A 22,086-nucleotide genomic window follows, 5' to 3' on the forward strand; every position below is an offset into this window, starting at 1 on the left:
CGGAGAAAGGCTGCGAGGCGTCTCGAATCGGGGAACAAAGGCGGCGGGCAGCACTGGACGCCAGAAAAACCAGTTCAGTACCGAAAGTCGACAATTTTTCCCATAAGGCCACACCATTTTGGCGTCACACTGTTTACACTGTTTACACAAGGGAAGCCCGTTGTGCTCTAAGCGGTACGGGCGGGGCGCTATTATTTTTCGTTCCTTTTACACGCCCACCCTAATTTTTGTTTACACTAGGGAGAGGTCTACTTCCTAGACGCATCGCAGTTTGCCTGCGTAAGCGGGCGAAGGTGGCGACACCTGTACATCATATTTGGCTATTTCTGGCTTTTGAAAGCTCAAGTTTAGCGAAAGTAGCGTCGTTGTAATTAGAACGCGATAATCTTTTTAAAGAGGCCAACTTCTAATTCTCTTTAGAGTCTCTTTAAGCCCTACCGAGATATCTGCTGCGAAGCGGCCAGAACGCACGCGTCGGAATCACGGGAACAAGGGCAACGTATAGCCCTTGCACGATACGAAGTGCAATCACTGAGTGTGAAGTGTACTATTCGGAACAGGTCTCCAGAGCATGTAAACGCCAAAAGAAGACGACAGCTGTGTTATTAACCGCTGGCTTTAGACCCCGCTTGTAAATGTTAATACGACACGCATGTTCTCATGTTCGCAAGTCAAATGAGGTGAGGCGTCCCTCATAGCCTGAGTCGCTTTGGGACGTTAAACCACAACAAACCAAATCAAAGGAGGTAATGGGTGACAGACGTGAGACGTGAGTTCTATCCTCCCGCCCTGGTGAGTTTAGCCGCGTGTAATTCCTGGGGCAAAAATCCCCGATAGTAGATAGTACCAATACATACGACTACATGGGGTGAAATGGGAGCGCGTTAAGCTTGTCCCTGCTGCGCTCCCTCTTTTGGGTCCTCGCGACTAACCGCGGATACTACCGGAGACAAGTCCCGAGAAACGAAAAAAGAAAAGGACCGCAGTAAGGACAAGCCAGAGCCTTCTCAAGGGCTCATGGACAAGCTTAACGTGCACCTAGTTCGCCTTGCGTATTTGTCACTCTTCAAAAAATGAATCACAATTCACAGAATCATTGTGCGAAAAAAGAAGTGTATTGCATAAACAATTTCCAACCTCTGCTGGAGCACCTGGAGTACAGCATTAGCAAACTTTTAATTCTTGCAAGAAATCCCCTTTGTACTACGTATCAGTCCTGCAACAAGCTCCACGCATGCACCGACATACGTCCACACATGCGTGCGCATGAGCCTGCACATGTCTGCGAGGCCTCGCAAGGTGAACACGTTCCTTGTCTCGTCCCAAATTGAGCAGTGACTGGTGCCTTGTTGAGTTCCCTGCAGGTGGCCTAAAGCATGTCTCGCCGCTGAGTGTCACTAGACCACCAACTCCGGATAGCGGGCGAACTCGTCGCTGCGCAAGTAGCGCTCCAGGATTCGCAGGGAACGCGCCGACAGCGCCGCCTCGCGGCCACCCCGGCGCTCGGCCCACGCTGCTAGGCGGCGCTGGCGCTCCTCTTCGCACTTCCGCTCCAACCACCTGCGTTGAAGGGAGGAGACGCACTTAGGCCCAACATGTCAATCCTGGCTCTATCTGTGGGTATGTTTGTAAAGTTTGATTGATTGATTGATTGATTGATTGATTGATTGATTGATTGATTGATTGATTGATTGATTGATTGATTGATTGATTGATTGATTGATTGATTGATTGATTGATTGATTGATTGATTGATTGATTGATTGATTGATTGATTGATTGAAGCGACCATCCTTTGCCATTTTATATTGGTAAAAGAAGTGTCGTCAAAGAGGCAAGCCGCAAATGCGCTACAAAGTTAGGAAACGTTACTGCGGGTCTCAGTGAAGTGAGCGTGGCAAAGGAACATAACATTGGACGGACACGCTTTTTATTCCGTTTGTTAGTGTCCATTGTCTTATAGCACGCAGTGCCATCACACTCACATAGGGCGCACGACAGCCCCTTTACCCTTCTTACAGCTAATCAAATGTGCGGATGATATCTTGCAGGTTCCTAGGCTGCAAAATGCAGGATGTACGGCATATGTTACGCTGCTTATGCAGCGAAGAAACCTGCTTATGCAGGTTTCTTCCCCTGACACACAACGGTGGGTCAGGTGAAGAAACCACAAAGACATATGCCGCTTGATCCTTGGCGTCCCGTGCAACCAAGCCCATCCATGGTCAAAACAATCACACTTCGTTAGATCTCGAAGACATTTACTATTAAAGTGATACATGTACGGAGGACCTTCTCAGGCTTTTGAACTGCATCATCGGCGATAGCGCCGACGCCGTAGTGTGTGGTGAGTGAAAATTTCGTGTCCACCCGCTTCCGAAAAAAAATGCAAAGATAAATGGGCTGAGCCACAGGGATATGCCGGCATGGACAGCGAGTGCTGTCGAAAGTGTGCTACACATGGTCACGTGGTCTATCTAAGCCTGAGAGCGGGTGCACTCACGGCGACACTGATTATGTGCAGCCACCGCTGCACATAATCATTATCTCTCTAGGCGAGGGCAAACGGTTCGGAGTACTTGAACCCTTCAACTTTTGGAGCCGATCGCTTATGCATTTGAGCACAGGAGACACTAACTGGGACAAAAGCCTCCAGGACACGAAGTGTGGCCACTGAAGCTGATAGCTCTGTTAATAACTGCTTCCTCCTAACCACATTCGCGGGGATGAAAGCCGGTTTCGTGTGCTGTGTCGTGTGCGAATGAAATGACGTCATGGTGCCTGTGCGCCCTGACAGCTTTTGGTGAGTCCTGAAGACTTTTGTTGCTGACAGCACCAGTACGTCCGAGTCCGAGAGCTCGCGTCGCCGCAGCCTTAGTCGAGGCCGCAGTATGGATGGTGAGAAGTCGGCCAGCCTGAAGGAGGCCAGAGATCGCCGTAGAAATGAAGTGAAAAGGAGACAGCGGGCTGAAGGGACAAAAGAGGAGCGTGCCAAACGGTTCGCCAAACGCCGTGAAAGCAATGCCGCTAGACGGGCTCGCTTATAGCCTCTAACGATGAAACTACAACGCCGACCTCTGATGATGAATGCTATCGCTTCTAAACTAGGTTTAACCAGAGCTAAACCACAGCCAATTTTTAACATCATCAGTCTGACTACGCCCAGTGCAGGTCAAAGGCCTCTCCCATGTCCCTCTAACACTATCCTTTGCCAGTTGCGGCCACCGTATCTCCTGCATACTTTTTAATCTCATCCGCCCACCTAACTTTCTGCCGCCCCTGCTACGCTTGCCTTCTCTTGGAATCCACTCCGTTAACCTTAAGGATCACCAGTCATCTTGCCTTGGCATTATTACATTCTCTGCCCAAGCCCATTTCCTTTCGATTTCGACTAGGATGACATTAACCCCCGTTTGTTCCCTCACGCACTCTGCTCGTTTCCGGCCTCTTAAAACCCTATAATAGCGAGCGTTGCGCCGGAGCAACAGCTGAAACTTTTTTCTAGCATAATGAAACAGCTTTGATCTTTCTATTGACATCTGTTGTAAGACAGGTGTCTTTGAATAACGTAACAGGAAAACAGACGGCTGGGATTACTTCTTTTTGCTAAAAAGACCCACTGATTGAGGCAGCTTCACGAGTAGCCATCGTACTTTGACGAAAAAGGTGAGCGACAAGTGATAGCTAGCATGACAACGGGATATAGTAGAGCCACTAATATCTTAGTCCAATCCCTTTACAATAGCACAAAGGAGATGAGTATTGCCCTTACATAGCCTAGCAATGGCTTGTGAACGTGCTATTTAGGAGAAAAAAGAACTAGCCCTCACTGTGCGGTTGCAAAAAAGCCATATTTTTCTGGCACCATGCTTATGTTTATTTATGCACTGTAAAATATTGCCCATGTTTCCAGCTGTTTCAATACGAAGGTAAAATTGTGGACACTAAAGGGTCAAGTGTCACTACGGCGGAACAGTTGCCGGCCGTAATGCAAGGATAGTCTCTCTTATAGTCGGCACCCATTGGAACCTAAAACAAATGTGTTAGACGGGAAACTCTAGACAAACGACAAGACACACCTACAAGAGGGCAAGAGAGCAATAGGCACACTTATGGCCCATCTTGTCGCAAGTGCGCCCTGTTCTTCGTCCTGGCCTTCTGGCGATGCTGTTTCAAGATGTCACACCGTGAGCCAAGGAACCCAAACGAGAATTTCGAACGGAAATTCGTTGGAGGCGCTTAGATATCTCTTAAGTGCGGGAAGGCGAACGCCGTTTGCGACTCTTTGCAGTGATCTGAATTTGCCGCGCTTGAATAAGAGCGTGGCAAAAGGGAGCGGTGACGTCACGCTGCGCATGCGCAGCGCGTCGGCGGTTTTTGCTTGGCGGCGGATCACACTGCTTTGACGTCCTCTCGTCTGGCGTGACGTCATCACCCACTTTTCCTCGTTTTTGAGCAATTTTTACCCAAATTATACATCTTTCGGTGATCTTAAGTGCTAATTACGCTTGATTACACATTTTTCAATCTAATTTGACACAAATCCGGCGTTTTCCCTCCCATTCTGTGATAATTTTCACTATGCCGTGACGACTTCCGGTGCATGTGACGTCACACCGTTCTCGTCACTATATCGACGCATTTGATTGTTTCCTTTGTTTTATTTCTCTATAAGTGGCTATAATTAATTAACTAATCACTTTACAGTCGCTTTACAGTAACTAATCACTTTACAGTTACTTGGCGTCGGGGTTACATTTTGTCCCCTCCATCTGATGCTACCATTCGTTTTCTCCTACCCTGTTTAGTTGCCGCATTATTCGGGGGAGACAGCGTTACACCGGACGTGACCATGGCCACGAGTATGAGCCATAAAAGGCTTTCGCCTTAAAATGAGTGTTACGGCTTTTTGCGTTCAAGAACAGAGGCGGTGCCAGTACTCACGCCAGGTACACCTGCTGCGCCTCGTGCCTCGACCGTCGGGGCCTCTCGGTGGCCTCCAGGTCGAGCTGGCGCAGCCTGCTCCGCAGCTCCTCCTCGCGCTGCTGCCGCTGCTTGCGACGCAGCCACGCCTCGAACGCGGCCGACGACGACGGTGCTCCTCCGCGCCGTCCCCCGTCGTCCGTGGTGCGTGATGACTCGCTCCTCGACGACGATTCGTCCTGCGCGGCGGACACGCTGCCGCTAAGCCTCGTTGTGTGTGTGTCGGTTCTTGCAGGAGCCTTCCTCAACAAGTATGTGAAATGGCATCAAGCAACGTTCTTCTTACACATCTTTTTTGTATCCTTGACTCACGCAATTCTTTCCTATGCTGAACCGGTTTATAATCCCTGTCGTTCGTGTTCGTCATTGCATTATGAAGTGAAATGTAACGTGGCCTCTGTGTAGAACTTTGCAACCTGTGCGTCGCCATTTTTCTTGCTGGTCTGTTGTGTGCCCCAGGCGCTATTGAATTCCACCGTGCTTACGCCGGGCGCACGCAGCAGTTCGGAAAACAATATGGCGACGCCCAAGTTGGAAAGAAGTATTGCAACAATTTGGGCTGGTCGCCACTTTTATATGTTAGCACCGCTTCAGGCAGTTTCTCTGCCTGCGATAGGCACAAACAGAAACGAAGAGATTCATCGATAATAATACAGTATCACATTAAAATTACACCATAAAATAAATTCTGTCCCAATAGCTTCATCGCTTTAATACAAGAAGACTTTACGTTGTCTCTCTGAATTCCTTTGCAAATAACGATGAAATGAGATATTTATAGATTTACAGCGAGTCGCTTAATGCTTAAGTAGAGACACCAAGTTTTGTGCTTGCGTGTCTTTTTTTTTGTCTTATCTTTACAATGCTTCTGCATCGACGTATCAGCGCGTAGAGTACACCTGGGCCTGCGGAATTATAATGAAACTTTTAACTGCATAAACTATATAATTCAAATTTTCCTCCTATTATACTTTCAGTGTCGGTTTCAAGAGCGCAACGGTGGTTGTGGCGCTCTACGGAACCAAGCCACAACCGCCTCCCTCCTCATGGCTCGTCGAGAATTCCAACTGAGTTCGAAAGCCACTCTTTCCATTCCTGCCGCGCCAAGAAAAAGAAAAAAGACCTGGCAAATTATTCGTTTTTGTCGCGTTCCGCCTGTAATGCGGCGAGCTGCAGTCCTCCGCTGGCAGCCTGTCATGTTGCTCCATCAGCGCAGCACCTCTTGCTGTTTGACCCCCCCCCCCCCCCCCCCCCACCCTTAAACGCTTGCGATTCTTCTCCTGTGTGCGCCAAATGTCAGCATCGTCCGTGTGCTGGAGATAATAAAGACTTTTAGAATAGGTTCACGCTATCGTTAGAGGCATAGGGGAATAGAAGGTGGCCAGTGCGCATGCGTAGGGCAGTAACGCTCCTCCATCCGGTTACACTGCTGCGCCTGCGCACTGACCACCCGCTATTCCCCTGTGCCCCTAACCGATAGCGTGAACCTATTCTAAAAGCCCCTGTTGGTTATGAGTGGCGCAGTAACTGTCGCATTGTCGGTGGACGCCTCAATCGTGCCGTGAGGGACGCAATGAAATTGGAAATGAAAGAGAACCAATGAAAGAGGGAATGACAGCGCCATGAGAGAAATAGGTTCATCGGTGGAGGGCTCCGCATTAATTTTGGCCAAATTCATGGTGTTCTTCAACGTGTACTGGAATTGTACAGCACACGGGCGTCTTTTTTATTATTTTGTCTTCATCAAAAAGAGGCCTCCGCGGGCAGGTTTCCAACCCGTGTCCTCGATATCAGCAGCCAAGCATGGTAACCGCTCAGCCACCGAGGTTGGTGCGTGCCGGGCGAGTGAGTACACAACCCTCATTTACGCACTGCTTTGTTCTAGTGCGAAGACACTTCTTCATGGGGTCAAACCAAACCAAGAATCTTGCAGCGTCCTTGACCTTGAGGGTGCTGAAATGAAATAAATATTACCGCAACTGCGTTTCCAATCTGCGGCGGCGCGAACGGATCAGCTTAGCTGGCCACTGCAAGAGGACACTATGCTATCGCCACAGCCGATCGCGCCTCGTGTTAAAGTGCAGCACATTTTCGCACTGCGCATTCCAAGTCGTCGTCTTCCTCAACTTCCATCTGCGGCGCGAAGAGATCAGATCAGCTTAACCTCGGTCAGAGCTTATTAACCTGAGTTTGATATCGCCAGACGTGCCGACGACCCGCCAAAGCAAAACCATGAGCCAATCAGGCTAAACACACGCTTTCGTACATCTCTACTTGGTTCTGCTACGCTAAAAGTCTACCACTTCTTTGGTACGCCACAGCACACATAAACCGAGTGCAGGGCCGGAAAGTTAAGGTGCGCAACGTAGCCGTCACGGAAGTGACGTAAGAAATTGTCATCAGTTCTGTCCTGACCTGAGCTTTACAGAACAGAGCACGACAGCTATTACAATCGTCATAGAGACGCTGTCTGTTACGTGAGTGTGACGCCGTCTGTGTCCCTTCCCCGCTGCCTTGCGGGTGCCTAATATCATCCATCTTATCGACGAGCAGTAGTGTTCTTAGCTCTCGCGTCTCTGTACAACGCCACATTCTAAACAGAAAGGAATAAAAAGAGAGTAACGCTGTCCTCTAGCACACTCCTTTTCAAATAATACTCACCGAGATAAAAATTGCGTCCAGCAAAAAGTGGCGAAATTCGTCTACCGAATTTTTAACAAATAAAAAGCCGAAATGGCTACCCCTAGCTATAGAGGCTACTCACACCACTGCTTACCGAACGGTCGCTGCGCGGCACGCTGCCTTGGCGTCTCTTCTTGGCCAGCCACGCCTTAAACGCCCGCTCCGCCTCCTGGGCGCGCTGGCGTCGCTCGCGCTCCTCCCGTGCCTCGCGCTGCTCCCGGAGCTCCCTCTCGCGGCGTTTCTTGCGCACCAGCTCTTCCTTCAGCTCCCGCGTTAGGGCGTACGTCGAGGTGGCTGAGCTGCCCACAGCGACGGCGTACGGCGGCTTGGACTCCGCCCTCGTATCTTCAGCAGAGAAGGCTCTGGCCTGTCTCGGTGACGGCGGTGGTCGTTTCTGCTGCTGCGTTTAATGCACGGTCTATTGAGTCACTTGTGTCACTCGAATACAAAAACACCGCAAGTTGCTGTTCGTGGGTTTGCAATACTTCAATGCCGTTGCGACGGCACACCAAGCTCACATAAAAAAAATTCGGCAAAGACACATATGACTGCTTGCTGTGGGCATGCGAAAGCATTACTTTCAGTGAAGGAAGTGAGTGGGCGAGTTGGTTTTTCATTTTGACAGGGAAAGCGCTCAAAACTTGGTGCATTGGCACCCACCCACACACCTTCCATCCACACACATGCATGGATGTATGCCACCACCCTGAACGCTGTACGACAAACTGTTGCGTCACAGTTTTGGTACGAATGCTGTCGGGAAAACTGGCGCCATAATCAGGTCGGCCAGTGGCGAGTATATACCGGGTGTCCCAGCTAACTTGAACCAAGGGTTTAAAAATGAAATATTGGGGTCAGGAGAGTGAAACTACCTGCATATTGGTGACAGGCATTTGGCGCACCACAGGAAATTTTTTGTATTGCAATTACTTAACTAGTAATTAAAATAATTTTTTTAAAATTTTTAATATTGACTTTAGACACTAAGTGTGATTCGCAAAGTTGGAGAGCACTTTCAGAAACCCCCATTCCATTATTCGCCATAAAGAAAACCTTACGTGTACCTCTTTTTTCGAGCTCGAAAGAAAGCCCGCGAAATACAAAAAAAACCACGTGACGAGCGCATTCGCGCGCCGCGATCGTGCTGCTCTCAACCGTGCTTTCAGTGAACGAAATCAGCTCCGGTATTCATTCGGCGGCCCCGTTTCAGAGGCAGGCCGATATCTTGGTGGTGGTTTCTTCGGCCGTGTCAGCCAGTTCGCGCGTGACGGTGTAAATTGCAGCGAGTGCGCTGCGCTTTGCAGTCGCGATAAAGACTGCCAAGCTCGAAGTTTTCAAACGAGAGGAGTTTTATTTGCCAGTTGCAAAGAAAATAAAAGTGGCGGTTTATGGCTTGGCTGTGCGGCGATGACAGCCGTGGCATGCGGTTGTCCTGACTCCATTTCATTTCGGTTTCTTACCAATTATAAAAAGTGCTCGAATAGGTCACCTTGTGCGACGATACAGCTATGGCATCTTGTAACCAAATCAGCCGTTGCATTTCGTATGACAGCCTCAGGCATGTTTAAACAGACTTCCGTTATTTTGTCTTTAAGGTCTTGCGGTGTGGAAGTTGGTGTGCTGTACACCTTGTCCTTGATATGACCCCACAAAAAGTAGTCCAGAGGTGTCATATCAGGAGACCTGGCTGGCCAGTTCACGGGACCTAGTCGTCCTATCCATTTCTGCGGGAACGCTGCGTCGAGCCAGGTCCGAGCCTTGGCGCTGCTGTGCGCGGGGGCGCCATCGTGTTGAAACCACACATTTGTGGCCCTGGCGAGCGGTAGATCCGAAAGGAAGTCGTCAACGGGTCCTCTGAGGATATCATTGGTGTAGCGATCTGCTGTCAGCGTCTGGTCGAAAAACACAGGCCCGATCAAACTACCGTTGAAAAGTCCACACCAAACACTAAATGACCACTGGTACTGGTGCTGCGTCTGTAAAACCCAGTAGGGATTTGAATCGCTCCAGTAATGAGCATTGTGCAGGTTCACCTGTGAATTGCGCGAAAAACTAGCTTCGTCACTCCATATCACTTTGTTCAAAAAATCCGGGTCGTCCTGCATCTTTATCAGAATCCAATTAGCAAAATCGGTCCTGTTTTGGAAGTCCCGTGGCAACAGATTTTGATGAAGCTGTACGTGGTACGGATGCAGGCGGTGTTTGCGCAGTATTCGCCAAACTGATGACCTGGAGACTCCGGTATCCTCGCTCACGCTGCGCACGCTTGCTTGGGGTTCCAGAGCGAACAGCGATAAAATATGCGTCTCGAAGTCCTCGTCAAAAACAGGTGCTCTGTGTCGTGTGGACGTAAAACTGCCCATCCGTCGCAGCGTCTCGAAGGCACGCAGGATCGTTACTGAACTTGGCCGCCTGCCTGGGTGCCATTGTTGCATAAGGTCTGCAGCGCGCCTTCTGTTCCCATGACATGCACCTAGAGCCAGAACCATGTCTGCTTTCTCTTCATTTGTAAACGGCATGTCTGCAGTGCTAGTAATCACTACACCAAAGATTCAGTCTCGCATGAGAGTGGCATAAGAAGAGCACACGACAAACTGTGCTTCACCGCTGCTTCCAGCTTTCAAAATCCTCATTAGGAAACTGCAACACACAGCCGCCAACACCTCGCGGCGAAACATTATTCCCTGTATTTCTCTTTTGCTTCTGAGTGACAAAGCAGACTCGCCATCTCAGTATCTTATCAGATTGGGACTAAGTCGTCGTCGCCGGGTGCCAACTAGCTGACGCGGACGAAAAACCCCCGCCAAGATATCGGCCTGCCGCTGCAACGGGGCCGTCGAATAAAGGCCGGAGCTGATTTCGTTCACTGAAAGCACGGTTGAGAGCAGCACGATCGCGACGCGCAAATGTGCTCGTCACGTGATTTTTTTTGTATTTCGCGGGCTTTCTTTCGAGCTCGGAAAAAGAGGTACACGTAAGGTTTTCTTTATGGCGAATAATGGAATGCGGGTTTCTGAAAGTGCTCTCCAACTTTGCGAATCACATTTAGTGTCTAAAGTCAATATTAAAAAATTTAAAAAAATTATCTTAATTACTAGTTAAGTAATTGCGATACAAAAAATTTCCCGTGGTGCGCCAAATGCCTATCACCAACATGCAGGTAGTTTCACTCTCCTGACTCCAATATTTCATTTTTAAACCCTTGGTTCAAGTTAGCTGGGACACCCGGTATATACGAATGACATGTATAGGATTACGGAGAGCAAGCTGCTGGGGTAGTTTGTGATGTATTTTGTGAAGAAGTTAGTGCAAAAAACGGACGAGGGACAAAAGAAAGGACAAATAAGACATTCACGAGCGCTCGTGAATGTCTTATTTGTACTTTTTTTCTGTCCCTCGTCCGTTTTTTGCGCTAACTTCTTCACAAAATGAATAAGATTGCCTGAAGTGGCGGTGCTCGGCTTGCGGTGTGCGTCATACGGCCGTTTGATGACGTCAGCCTATTTATCTTGCCATCGCTATGATTTTCTGCCATCTGCGAGCACGAAGTAAAGTACACACACGCCGCCGCTTTTTCTCGTAATTGGACTAGTAATGCTTTCGCATTAAAATTATATTAATGCGGCAGAGTATATGTTAATATTAGCGATCCCCCTTGATAGAGCAGCCGCTGTCACTGACGGGTTCAGGCCGTGCGAGCAGGTGGAATGACCCAAACCATCAATCACCATGTGCCACGCCGTACCTCCTCACTACTCTCCCCCACTTGCCACCGGTCGCCTCCCACCCTCTCCTCTTCTTCCCTCTCCAGCTTTTTTTCTCCCCCTCCTCTCCTGTGCAAATGGGGAGGGGGATTTTTCTCTCTCGGTTTTTACCGCCCGCCAGCCGAGGCTTCACACGTACGGACGGACAAATTTTGCCAACATGGAGGCTCTAATGCTAACGCATTAATAGCACGCAAGCGTCAAGGGCCAACGGTGAACCAAATTTGCGCGGGAAACAGTGATCACGTGATCTCAGTCCGCCGCTGCTCGCTGCTCCAGCTTCCCAGTCCGGCTGAGACAGAGGATGTCGCGTGGCACGGGCTTCGCCGGGTGTCGATTTGCTGGTGGGTGTGACTGCGCTCGCTCCGTAGCCGCGCGGTTTTCGAATGACGCGCAGGATGGTTATGACGGCCAGGACACCGCGGGATGGCGCAGTGATGCAGGTTGCTCCGCAGCACCGAGCGTAATCGCGTTTTCGAAATTCTAAAAACTTAAATCGCTATTACAAACCGCCAGTTTCATATCTATTATAGCCTCCAGACGCTTAAATGTAATAAGCAAAAGTTAACCGTTAGAATTTAGCTTTCCAGTTTATTAAACTACAAAATTCGCCTGTTTTGTGACCTCCGCCAGAATTTGGTTGGCTGTATTGGATTATGGGGTTTAACGTCCCAAACCGACTAACGCTATGAGAGACGCCGTAGTGGAGGGCTCCGGAAATTTCGACCACCTGGGGTTCTTTAACGTGCACTGACATCGCACAGTACACGGGCCTCTAGCCACACGGGCCAGCATTTGTATTACTATGCCACAAAAACCACTTTTACAACTCAAAAACCCTATATTTGAAATTTTGTGCCTTGCTTTGCTGGAAAACCGAGCATCTACGGTCGCACGAGCCGAACCACGACTGACACCTTCACCTGTACAGGTAAGCAATTTGTCTTCGAGTAAAATTACCGACGGCGCCTGAAGGACTAGTGCTTCACTGTGAATCTCAAAAATTTAGATATTTTGTGTGATTTTTTGCGCGAGCACTTATAGCGGCCATTCCCCGCATTTCGCCACTGTTTGTTGTGTCGTTCTTTCTTTCTTCCTTCCTTTCTTTCTTTCTTTCTAGCACTTATAGTGGCCATTCCCGCATTTCGCCACTGTTTGTTTGTTTGCTTCTTGGTTTGTTTATTTGCTTGCCTACTTGCTTGTTTGTTTGTTTATTTGCTTGCCTGCTTGCTTGCTTGTTTGTTTGTTTATTTGCTTGCCTGCTTGCTTGTTTGTTTGTTTGTTTATTTGCTTGTTTGTTTGTTTGTTTGTTTGTTTGTTTGCTTTTGCTTGCTTGCTTGCTTGCTTGCTTGCTTGTTTGTTTGTTTGTTTGTTTGGTTGGTTTGTTTGTTTGGTTTATGGGGTTTAACTTCCCAAAGCGACTCAGGCTATGAGGCACGCCGTAGTGAAGGGCTCCGGAAATTTCGACCACCTGGGGTTCTTTAACGTGCACTGACATCGCTCGTTTGCTATAGTTTGGTGTCATTCAGCGTAAATGTCCACAATTGGACTCAGAGTTTGCGTCGGCCCTGCTTTCCGAATAAGAATGTTGTCTAGCAGTTGGCATATTCTCACCTGCTGCTGCTTCCCGTGGCTACGCGCTTCCTGCTCTGGCGTCCTTGCCGCCGATCTCGCCGACGACACACGGCTCGTCTGGGGCGCAGCCGAAGCCTGTGCGGGTCCGCTCCAGGGGCGCCGGACGCGCTGCGCGGCTTCGCTCGCGACGAAGCCCGAGCGGCCACGGCCCACCGTAGCGGCCCTGGGCGGAGTTCCGCCGACGCGACCACCAACGCCGACCGACCTGGGCCTCGGGGTGCCGCCGTAGATAGACACCAGTGCCTCTGGGCGGGTCGGAGGACGGACGCCGGTGGTGCGGGACTGCGGGGCCACCGTTGCTTTTTGGAGTGGTCCAGCACTCTGCATTACGAACGAACAGCGAAACAGCACAGTTAATGAATAATGACCCAGGTACTGGATTTTAACTTTTCTTTCGGCATTCCTATCGGTAGCAGTAGCTTAGTTGCATCCACTGCCCGACAAATTGACTTCTACAGGGCGGTGTCCTGATCCAGTTACATATAAATACCAGCGCAAACCAGCAAGACACACGACGCTGGTATTTACGAGGTCTGTTAGAAAAGTAACCCACTTTATTTATTTTTTCTGCGAACACCCGATGGATATGAAACAAGCGCGCTTGCATCAAGTGACCTTGAACCTTCGTGCGCATTCACGAATTTTTCCCCGCCTGCCGACAGCGTCAGTGGCTGGGACGCAGCGTTTGAGTGAGGCAGTGCGCAGTGCTCTCGTCGGTTTTTTATTGCAAGGAAAATGGTGGAGTGACAGGAGCAGCGCTACTGCATCGAATTTTGCCATAAACTGGGCGACAGCCAAGTGGAAACCATTCGGAATATTCAGACGGCTTTCGGTGACGATGCTATGAGCAGCACACAGATTAAGCAGTGGTACAATTGATTTAAAGATAGCCGCACATCGCTGGAGAGCGAGCCACGCTCCGGTCGGCCATCAACACGCCGAAATGACCAGGTCATTGCCCAAGTGAACGCTGTGGTGATGCGGAACCGTCGCGTGACTATCCGAGAAATTGAGGAAGAGGTGGACATGAGAAATTTTTCCGCACATTCCATTATCACCGAAGATTTGGCCATGGAGAGAGTTGCGGCGAAATTCGTGCCGAAGCTGCTCACAGTGGAGCAATAACAGCTTCGTGTTGAAGTTCACAGGACATGCTGGATTCCACAAACAGTGACCCCGACTTCATCAACATCATAATCACTGGTGACGAGTCTTGGGTGTGCGGGTCCGACCCGGAAACCAAATCTCAGTCGTCACAGTGGAAGCATTCCACGTCCCCAAGACCAAAGAAGGCCCGCCAAGTGCGCAGCAATGTGAAAGTGATGCTGACTGCTTTCTTTGACTCCCTCTGTGTGGCACACCACGAGTACGTACTCCACAGGGTCAAACAATGACCAAAGAGTACTACAAGGATGTCCTCCGTTGCCTACGTGATGCTGTCCGGCGCAAGAAACCGGAGTTGAGGTCGACAGGAAAGTGGCGCATTCATCACGACAATGCTCCTGCACATTCCTCGCACTTGATTCAGACTTCTTTGGCGAAAAACCAGACTCCTGTAGTTCAACACACTCCTTACTCTCCTGATATGGCCCCCTGCGATTTCTGGCTGTTTCCCAAAATCAAGAGGCCATTGTAAGGAGCGCGATTTCAGACAAGAGAGGACATTATGGCTGCAACGACAGCTGAGCTAAACTCCGTTCCGAAAAGGGCCTTTTCGGAATACTTCCCACAATGGCAGCACCGCTGGGATAAGTGTGTGGAGTCCCAAGTACACTACTTTGAAGGTGACTAGGTTTTCAATGCTCCAGTTATACAAGTTTTTTTCCTTCGGACAAAGGTCGGATACTTTTCTAACAGACCTCGTATATGTAATGGATCACCAACTAGCCCGCACTCTTACCCTACTGTTCCAGTTACTGCCACTTTATCCCCGAAAACTTCCTTATCTCACCAGCTCAACTGACTTTGGAACTAGTATTGAAAATTGGTTGTGTCTCAATACCTTGTGCTCATTATCATGCAATACCACGTGTAATCACCATTAATGATATTTTTTTTTTGCAGCGTGACGTTTTAAAAATATTCTTGTAATTTTTTTTTCGAAGCCCAGCAGGACAGACTTCTACTTTTTCCCTTCCTTCGTTTTGATAATAATAAAGGCGTTTTACTACTCGCACTACGCATTTATTCATTTACTTCTTAACTTTTTTCCGTTTCCTGTAGATTTGTGCTCGAGGCGCATGCCGAATCGTGCAGCGCCTCTCTCACAGTTCGCCCATATATAATCTTCGTAGTCATTGAGCCCCGTTTAATGTTTCCATTTTTTTTCTGTCCTCTCAAGTCCTGTGGGCGCATGTACACTTTTCGTAAAATACCACGCCTCCCTTATCAGCACGCTGGCTACGCTTACCGTTCCGTCATCCTGTGAACGCGAAGGTTCACCGCTGGGCGCGGATGGTGGACCCGGCTCTCTAAGTAGCACACTGTCCGGGCTGACGCAGACAATGACCGCTTGTTCCTCATCCGTTGATTGAATGCGCTGCGCAGAGACACCAGACGGCTCCTCTTCCTGGACGCTGATGCTGGCCGCCTCTTCTACGCTGTTGTCCCTAGACAAACGCGTCTTTGCCTCCGCGTGGACTTCAGGCGAACTGCTGGACTTGGGCGCACCGCCGCCGTCCACTCGTGGAGAGTCCAGGCGGTCACCCTCAGCACCCTCGTCCTCCGATGCGTCGCTGACCTCCTGGACGGACGCGTCCTGGTTGTCATCCTTGTCGTCCGATAGGTCGGAGATGTCCTCGCTGACAGACGTGTTGTCCGACTCGAAGCTGTCCTGCGAGAATTGGTCGTTGTTTTAACTGCTTGAGGCACTTCCAACTCGTCGGCTAACTCGTGACAGCAGGGGCACGCTAATTAGATTCAAGAAGCGTAACATGTTCCTGACAATGCAGCAGCTATTCTAACTCAACCTTTTGAGGATTTCTGTGCCCTTTATTAACGGCGTGTAAGGAAGAAGGAACCGTAGGCGTGAAACATTTTCGCTATTTTCTCAGAAAAGAATCAGAAAGGAATCCGCGCCGCATCTTCTGCTCACCAGCTGAGACTAGGCCTAGCTACTTACTCCGCAAGGAAGCATAAATATCTGGATGACTTCGGATTTTGAAATCGTCCGCGTTTCCCGCAGCTCCGGGTACGAAGGCAATGTCGCAACTTTTATCAAATCCCCTAGGTGGTGACTGCAGTCTGAACGCCGTGCCCTGCTCTCTCAATGCGAGCAGCATGCAAGCTTGTCTAAACAAGTGCCCTTCTTGCAGTGTATCGTCCTTAAGTTCACCTCTGCGCTGTAACTTCATCCGCATAGAAAAGTCGTTGAACTACTCCTTCCTTGCACTCACAATGTCCTCGTCAGAGTCAGCCCCGAGTCCCAGGATTTTTTCAGAGCCGTCCCTGCCCCCGAGTCCACCGGCCGTCAAAGGCGGAGGCTGTGGCGGAGTTTCCTCATTGGTCAGGCTACTCCTCCGCTCCACCGCCGCGGCCGACACGAGCCGGCGAACGGTGCCGTAGCGTGAAGCTGCATCGTCCGCGATCGAGGCGTCCTCTTCCTGGTCGTCTTCGTCTCCCCCCGGGGGCGGCCCGTCTTCGTCCTTGCTGCTCTCCTCCTCCTCTTCCTCCTCCCCGTCCGGCGTGAAGCAGAACACAGCCCGGATGGGGTCTCGGAATCGCACTCTCCGCTCCCGGCCAGACTCCAGCGGCGTGCTGTCGGCCCGCAGCCGGGCGTTCGCCTCCCGCACCTTCCGCGCGACCTCGTACGGGTCGGCGAACCCTGCACGGAAGATTTAGTTTGGACAAGCCTCTGTCCTGCCTAACTTCTGGGAAATAGTGGTGATAAAGAGATTTATTTATTTATTTATTCAAATACCTCACGGGCTCCGACTGGAGTATTATGTGAGGGGGGTTACATAACTGGGGTGGGAAAAAGAAGCAAGTAGAACATGGTTATTTTAACATCGTTATACAAAGAACAAGCAACCAACCAGAAAATAGAACTAAATTGAAAAACTAAATTGAAAAACGCACTACAGAACACACTTCACAAGAAAATGCTACTTATTTTTTCTTTGAAAATAACATGATCTGAGATTTGAACAATGTTGTCAGGAAGACTATTCCAATAAATGATTGCACGGGGCAGGGCTGATGAGTTGAATGCAGTGGTCCTTCCCGAAAGGCGCTTAAAACTGAGGTGATTATGCAATCGGTGAGATGTGCGGGCCGGTTTTGTAAGGGGTAGTGTGAAGGAATGATGGCTGTAAACAATTTTATGGAAGAGACAGATAAGTGCTATTGTTCTGCGAGATTCTAAGGATGGAAGGGATAACGAAGCCTTAATGTTAGTTATACTGGAATGTCGGCAATAGTTGCGAGAAATGAAGCGAGCGGCACGATTTTGTACGCGCTCTAGGGAATTAATTAGGTACTGTTGGTGAGGTGACCAAATGGAAGATGCGTATTCAATTTGTGGGCGGACGAATGTCTGATATGCGAGCTGGCGTGTGGAAGAAGGCGCACCTCTGAGGTTACGCTTTAAATAACCTAATGTACGGCTAGCTTTGGCAGCAATTTTTTCTATGTGGGTTTTCCATGAGAGATTAGATAAAAAGTGAACGCCAAGGTACTTGTACGATGACGCAAGAGTGACTGGACTGTTGTTAAGCGAGTAAGTGAAAAGGTAATTAGACCGTTTACGGCTAAATGTCATTAACTGGCATTTATCAGTGTTAAGGGACATTTGCCATGATGAGCACCAGTTATTAATGCGATGTAGATCTTCTTGAAGGGCGATGTGGTCATTAAAGGAGCGGATTTTGCGATAAATAACGCAATCGTCTGCAAACATTCTGAGTGTTGAGGTAATGCCTAATGGGAGGTCATTGATGTAAATCAGAAAAAGTAACGGGCCTATTACACTACCTTGCGGTACGCCTGATGTTACATCAATTAAAGGGGATGAATGGTTATCAATAGAAGTGAATTGTTTTCGAAATGATAAAAAGTTTCTTATCCAAGAAATTGTTAATGAATCGAGGCGCAATGATGAGAGTTTCGCTATTAAACGACAGTGTGGGACGCGGTCAAAGGCTTTGGCATAGTCTAGGAATATACAGTCGATTTGAAGATTTTCGTCCATACCGTGAAACAGCTCATTAGTAAATTCGAGTAGTTGTGTTTCACATGATAACCCTTTTCTGAACCCATGTTGTTTTGAAAAGAAAAAACCGTTGCCTTCTAAATGTAATGCCGTGTTAGATGCAATGATGTGTTCGAGAAGCTTACAAGATATACATGTCAGAGATATTGGGCGATAGTTAGCAACGTCAGTTCGGTCACCGGATTTGAAAATTGGAATAACTTTTCCAATTTTCCACTCGTATGGTATCTCGCCTGTTGAAAGTGATTGCCGAAATATATGAGTGAGTATGACGCTGGAATGAGCCACGGTATGTTTCAAAATTTTCGAATTAATCCCGTCAATACCACATGAAGTACTTAATTTCAGATTGTTAATCAATGTCGCAACGCCATCAACAGTAACGTCTATTGGGTTCATGTAGTCATAGTCATATTCTGATGCCGATGGAATATTGGAATAGTCTTCCTTCGTGAACATATTGGCGAAAAAGTTATTGAAAGTCTGAGGGCGTTCGTCTTGAGCAATGGGGTCTCCAGCCTCATCAATCAACGTAAAATCTGAAGAAGTTTGTGAAACAAACTTCTGTGAAACAGCTTGACTTGAGCCAATTGTGCATACTTTTTGAAGGAATAGAGTGACATGAACACATCAGAAAAAAAAGAGCGGGAGAGTCGGAGTGGTCTCACCAGGAGTTATTCTGTTCTTGCTCCCGAGTCGTATATAAATAGACGAAATACAGCGAACAATAATTTCTCTATTTTGACATGGCCGCTAGCTTTTAACTCGAGCGCATCAGGAAGCTAAGCTATAAATCCGATTACAATGGCCCGCCTGCCTGCCTGAAGCCGGTTTTGCTGCTCACCTGCCCACCGGGTGGTGGGGAACCTGCCTTCTGGGTCAGGCGGCAGCCCGTTTAATCGTAAGAGGCTCCTTGGGAAGAGCAACCTGGGTAGCAGCCCAAGCCCCACCGGTGGCAGCACAGGCCATAGTAGCTGCCTTGTGCCACTGCTCACCGTCTGGCTTACTTGCCAAGGTGTAGCCGGTGGCAGCCAGGCGAGAACCTGGGGCGCTAATTAGACCCACCGCCCCTAAGCATACCGAGCTAAGCGGAATGAGCAGCAGCGGTTAGGAGGAGAATCGTGATCCGAATGATGCTTACATAGCAGCTATACGGAAGAAGTTGGGGCGGCAATTAGGTGGTAGCTTGGTACCATCTAGTAGGTTGTAGCTCCAACCGACAATTGGCGTCATGCTCCGCATTTGGCCTATTTGCCCAAATCGACTGACATTTTTCTTTATCTTCGGTATGCTCTCGTCTCCCCCTCTTTTTCTTCCTAGCGTGCCAGTAAAGTCTAGAAGAGGCCGTTTTTTTTCGCTCTGCATGCTTCAAAAACCTGGATCGAGTCAAATGTCCCAGTGGTCAAATGCGGCTCCACGGAGGCAGATAAGACCTCTTCACCCCTTTTCAGATGAGTACCCACCGTCGTCGTCGTAGTCATCCTCGTCGTCCGTGCTGCCGCCATCTCCGATCAGGTCAGGCACCGCCGGTTGCAGGCGCCACGGGTCCGACAGCATGGCCTCGGGACGGCGGCAGCTGGAGACCTCGAACGCCACGCATCACTGCACGGGAAGCACGAGAAGAAAAAAATTGGCTGTGGTTTAGCTCTAGTTAACCCTAGTTGAATTGCGAAAGCAATTGAGCGCGTTGTCCCTTCCTCGCTTCGTTCTTTCGTCGTTGCCTCTCTTTCGCGCTCTTCATAACGACTGGAATCCACTGAGGCGAAGCGCATATATATATATATATATATATATATATATATATATATATATATATATATATATATATATATATATATATATATATATATATATACAAGAAGTTGGGGAAGTCACATGGAAAAACTTAACAGATTTATTCAACGTTTCGACCAGGGACTGGTCTTTTTCAAGAAAAGAAAAAGACCAGTCCCTGGTCGAAACGTTGAATAAATCTGTTAAGTTTTTCAATGTGACTTCCCCAACTTCTTGTATTTTTAATCAGTTGCCTTGAAGATTTTGTTATCCCTTATATATATATATATATATATATATATATATATATATATATATATATATATATACCCCCCGCGAGGCGACGCCTCCTCTCCCACTACCCCAGCGGAGCACATCTGGTGGAGCGAGCGGCGACGGCAGCGGCGTCAACGGCGGCGCCATCTGTCTTGGCGCAGCAGCGGCGTTGCTAGGCAGCGGCGGCTCAAGGTCATTCGTGGGCCATGGCACAAGGCTCACGTGCGACCACGCGACGAGCCGAGCTGGCTGGTGTAGTGTTGCTTTCGCAACAAAACTCATATTGTTGGCCCTACAATCAAGATAGTGCTTTGTTGAAATCAACGCCAAGCATTTGCGAGAAACACGGGATCTTGCCTGTTCACTTTTACAGTAACAGCTGTCAATGCCGCTGTTCCGGTTTATGCGTCGTCGGCACAATTGGCGTAACACACCAGGTGCAACGCGTCACGCTTACTGCGTCGCCACGCAGGACGTCATGACTACGCATCACGCTGATTGGCCAGAATTCCAATCAATGACTGCGTCAAGCGTAATTATGTTGACGCCACTCGAGGTGTCCGGAAACATTCAGGCGAGCTCACCCATAGCGCCAATGCAAGTGCAGCTGCAGATACGCAACAGGCATTCTACACCCGTACCTACAGTTACTATAAACACTCCGGCTGGCATCGTCACTTTGCAGCAACCCAGCTCTCGTAGCAATTCCCATTGCCACAGGGGTAAACGTCCTGCGAATTTTTTCACGAAGTGTTCATGGGCCCTGACGTCATGTACTTTACGACATGTTTGCACATAACTACCAGCTTTTACGTTACTAGTTCTGCTTTAACGTTTCCTATGTGAAGGCAGGGAACTAGGCGCGTATATGTAGCTTTCCACCAGCGTGGCTGTAATGAGTCGCAAGACGACCGCGCGGTGTCAGGCGCGCCATTTTGCGCTCTCATTTAAAGGACATGCAGACGTGTTGTATAACGGCATCAGTTTCTGCCTGATGAAGCTAATCGATGTCGACTGAGTTACTTTTAGCGAAATTCAACGTATCAGCTAGCACCCGTGTCGTATACAGTGCCAACGCAGGGATGCCAACTCTCTCTCATATTTTTTTTTTATCGCCGCAGGTTTCTTACGTCGCCAGGTCTCCACTGTGACCGCAATGCCTGGAAGTGAACGCGGCGCACGACAAGGCTGAATTAAAGTACGGACACACTGGCGGCAAAACGCGCGCGGCACGCCGCTTTCCGCGAAACCTGCCGCGGCGGCGGGTTGATCTGCCGCGCAGCTAGAGCGCAGCGAATGGGTCGAGGAGCCATTTTCAGCGGCTTGCGGCGTGCCGCGGAGCGGGGACACCAATGAGGGGCGCCCGGCTTTGTCACGTGGGGAGCGTCTGTGTCGCCACCTCATGGCTCCTGCTAAAGTTACATGCCAGCGGCGGCGGCGGTGCCACGCGCGCTCCTGCAGTGGCACGGACCTCGGCCAATTCGGCACGAAGGGAGCTTTGCGCGGCGGCGCTTACCCGCATACTCTTTGCCGCCGAGTGTGGCCGTCCCTTTCGCGGCGGGGGTGGTGCCGCCAGCGGCATGCCGCGCGTTTTGCCGCTAGTGTGTTCGTACCTTTATGCCGCGGTAGACAGAGGGGGCACGGTACTGGTGCCCCACACCTTAACCGCGCCATGATGCAACGAATTAGAGGGGTGAAAATAGGTCACCATTAGAAGCTTGCGACACAGCGGCTCAGTTTCTCTACGTCGAGGTATATCCGCGG

The 22,086-nt window shown here is 49.4% G+C and overlaps 1 pseudogene across 1 annotated transcript in view; it reads right to left on the bottom strand.

Moving 5' to 3' along the window:
- Positions 1-1,175: 1,175 nt before the first annotated feature.
- The window catches only part of LOC149360804 (uncharacterized), a 28,871-nt pseudogene continuing 7,960 nt past the window's right edge, over positions 1,176-22,086 (bottom strand). Inside the window, exons 3-9 of the transcript XR_016288351.1 lie at positions 19,737-19,875; positions 16,460-16,887; positions 15,475-15,897; positions 13,044-13,385; positions 7,750-8,062; positions 4,945-5,162; positions 1,176-1,560 (exon numbers count right to left, since the gene is read on the bottom strand). The product of XR_016288351.1 is annotated as an uncharacterized LOC149360804 (transcript). The remainder of the gene's footprint in view (positions 1,561-4,944; positions 5,163-7,749; positions 8,063-13,043; positions 13,386-15,474; positions 15,898-16,459; positions 16,888-19,736; positions 19,876-22,086) is intronic.

This window comes from Amblyomma mixtum, chromosome 2 (genome assembly GCF_055824585.1).
Source record: "Amblyomma mixtum isolate Tamu chromosome 2, ASM5582458v1, whole genome shotgun sequence".
NCBI classification, from domain to species: Eukaryota; Metazoa; Arthropoda; class Arachnida; order Ixodida; family Ixodidae; genus Amblyomma; species Amblyomma mixtum.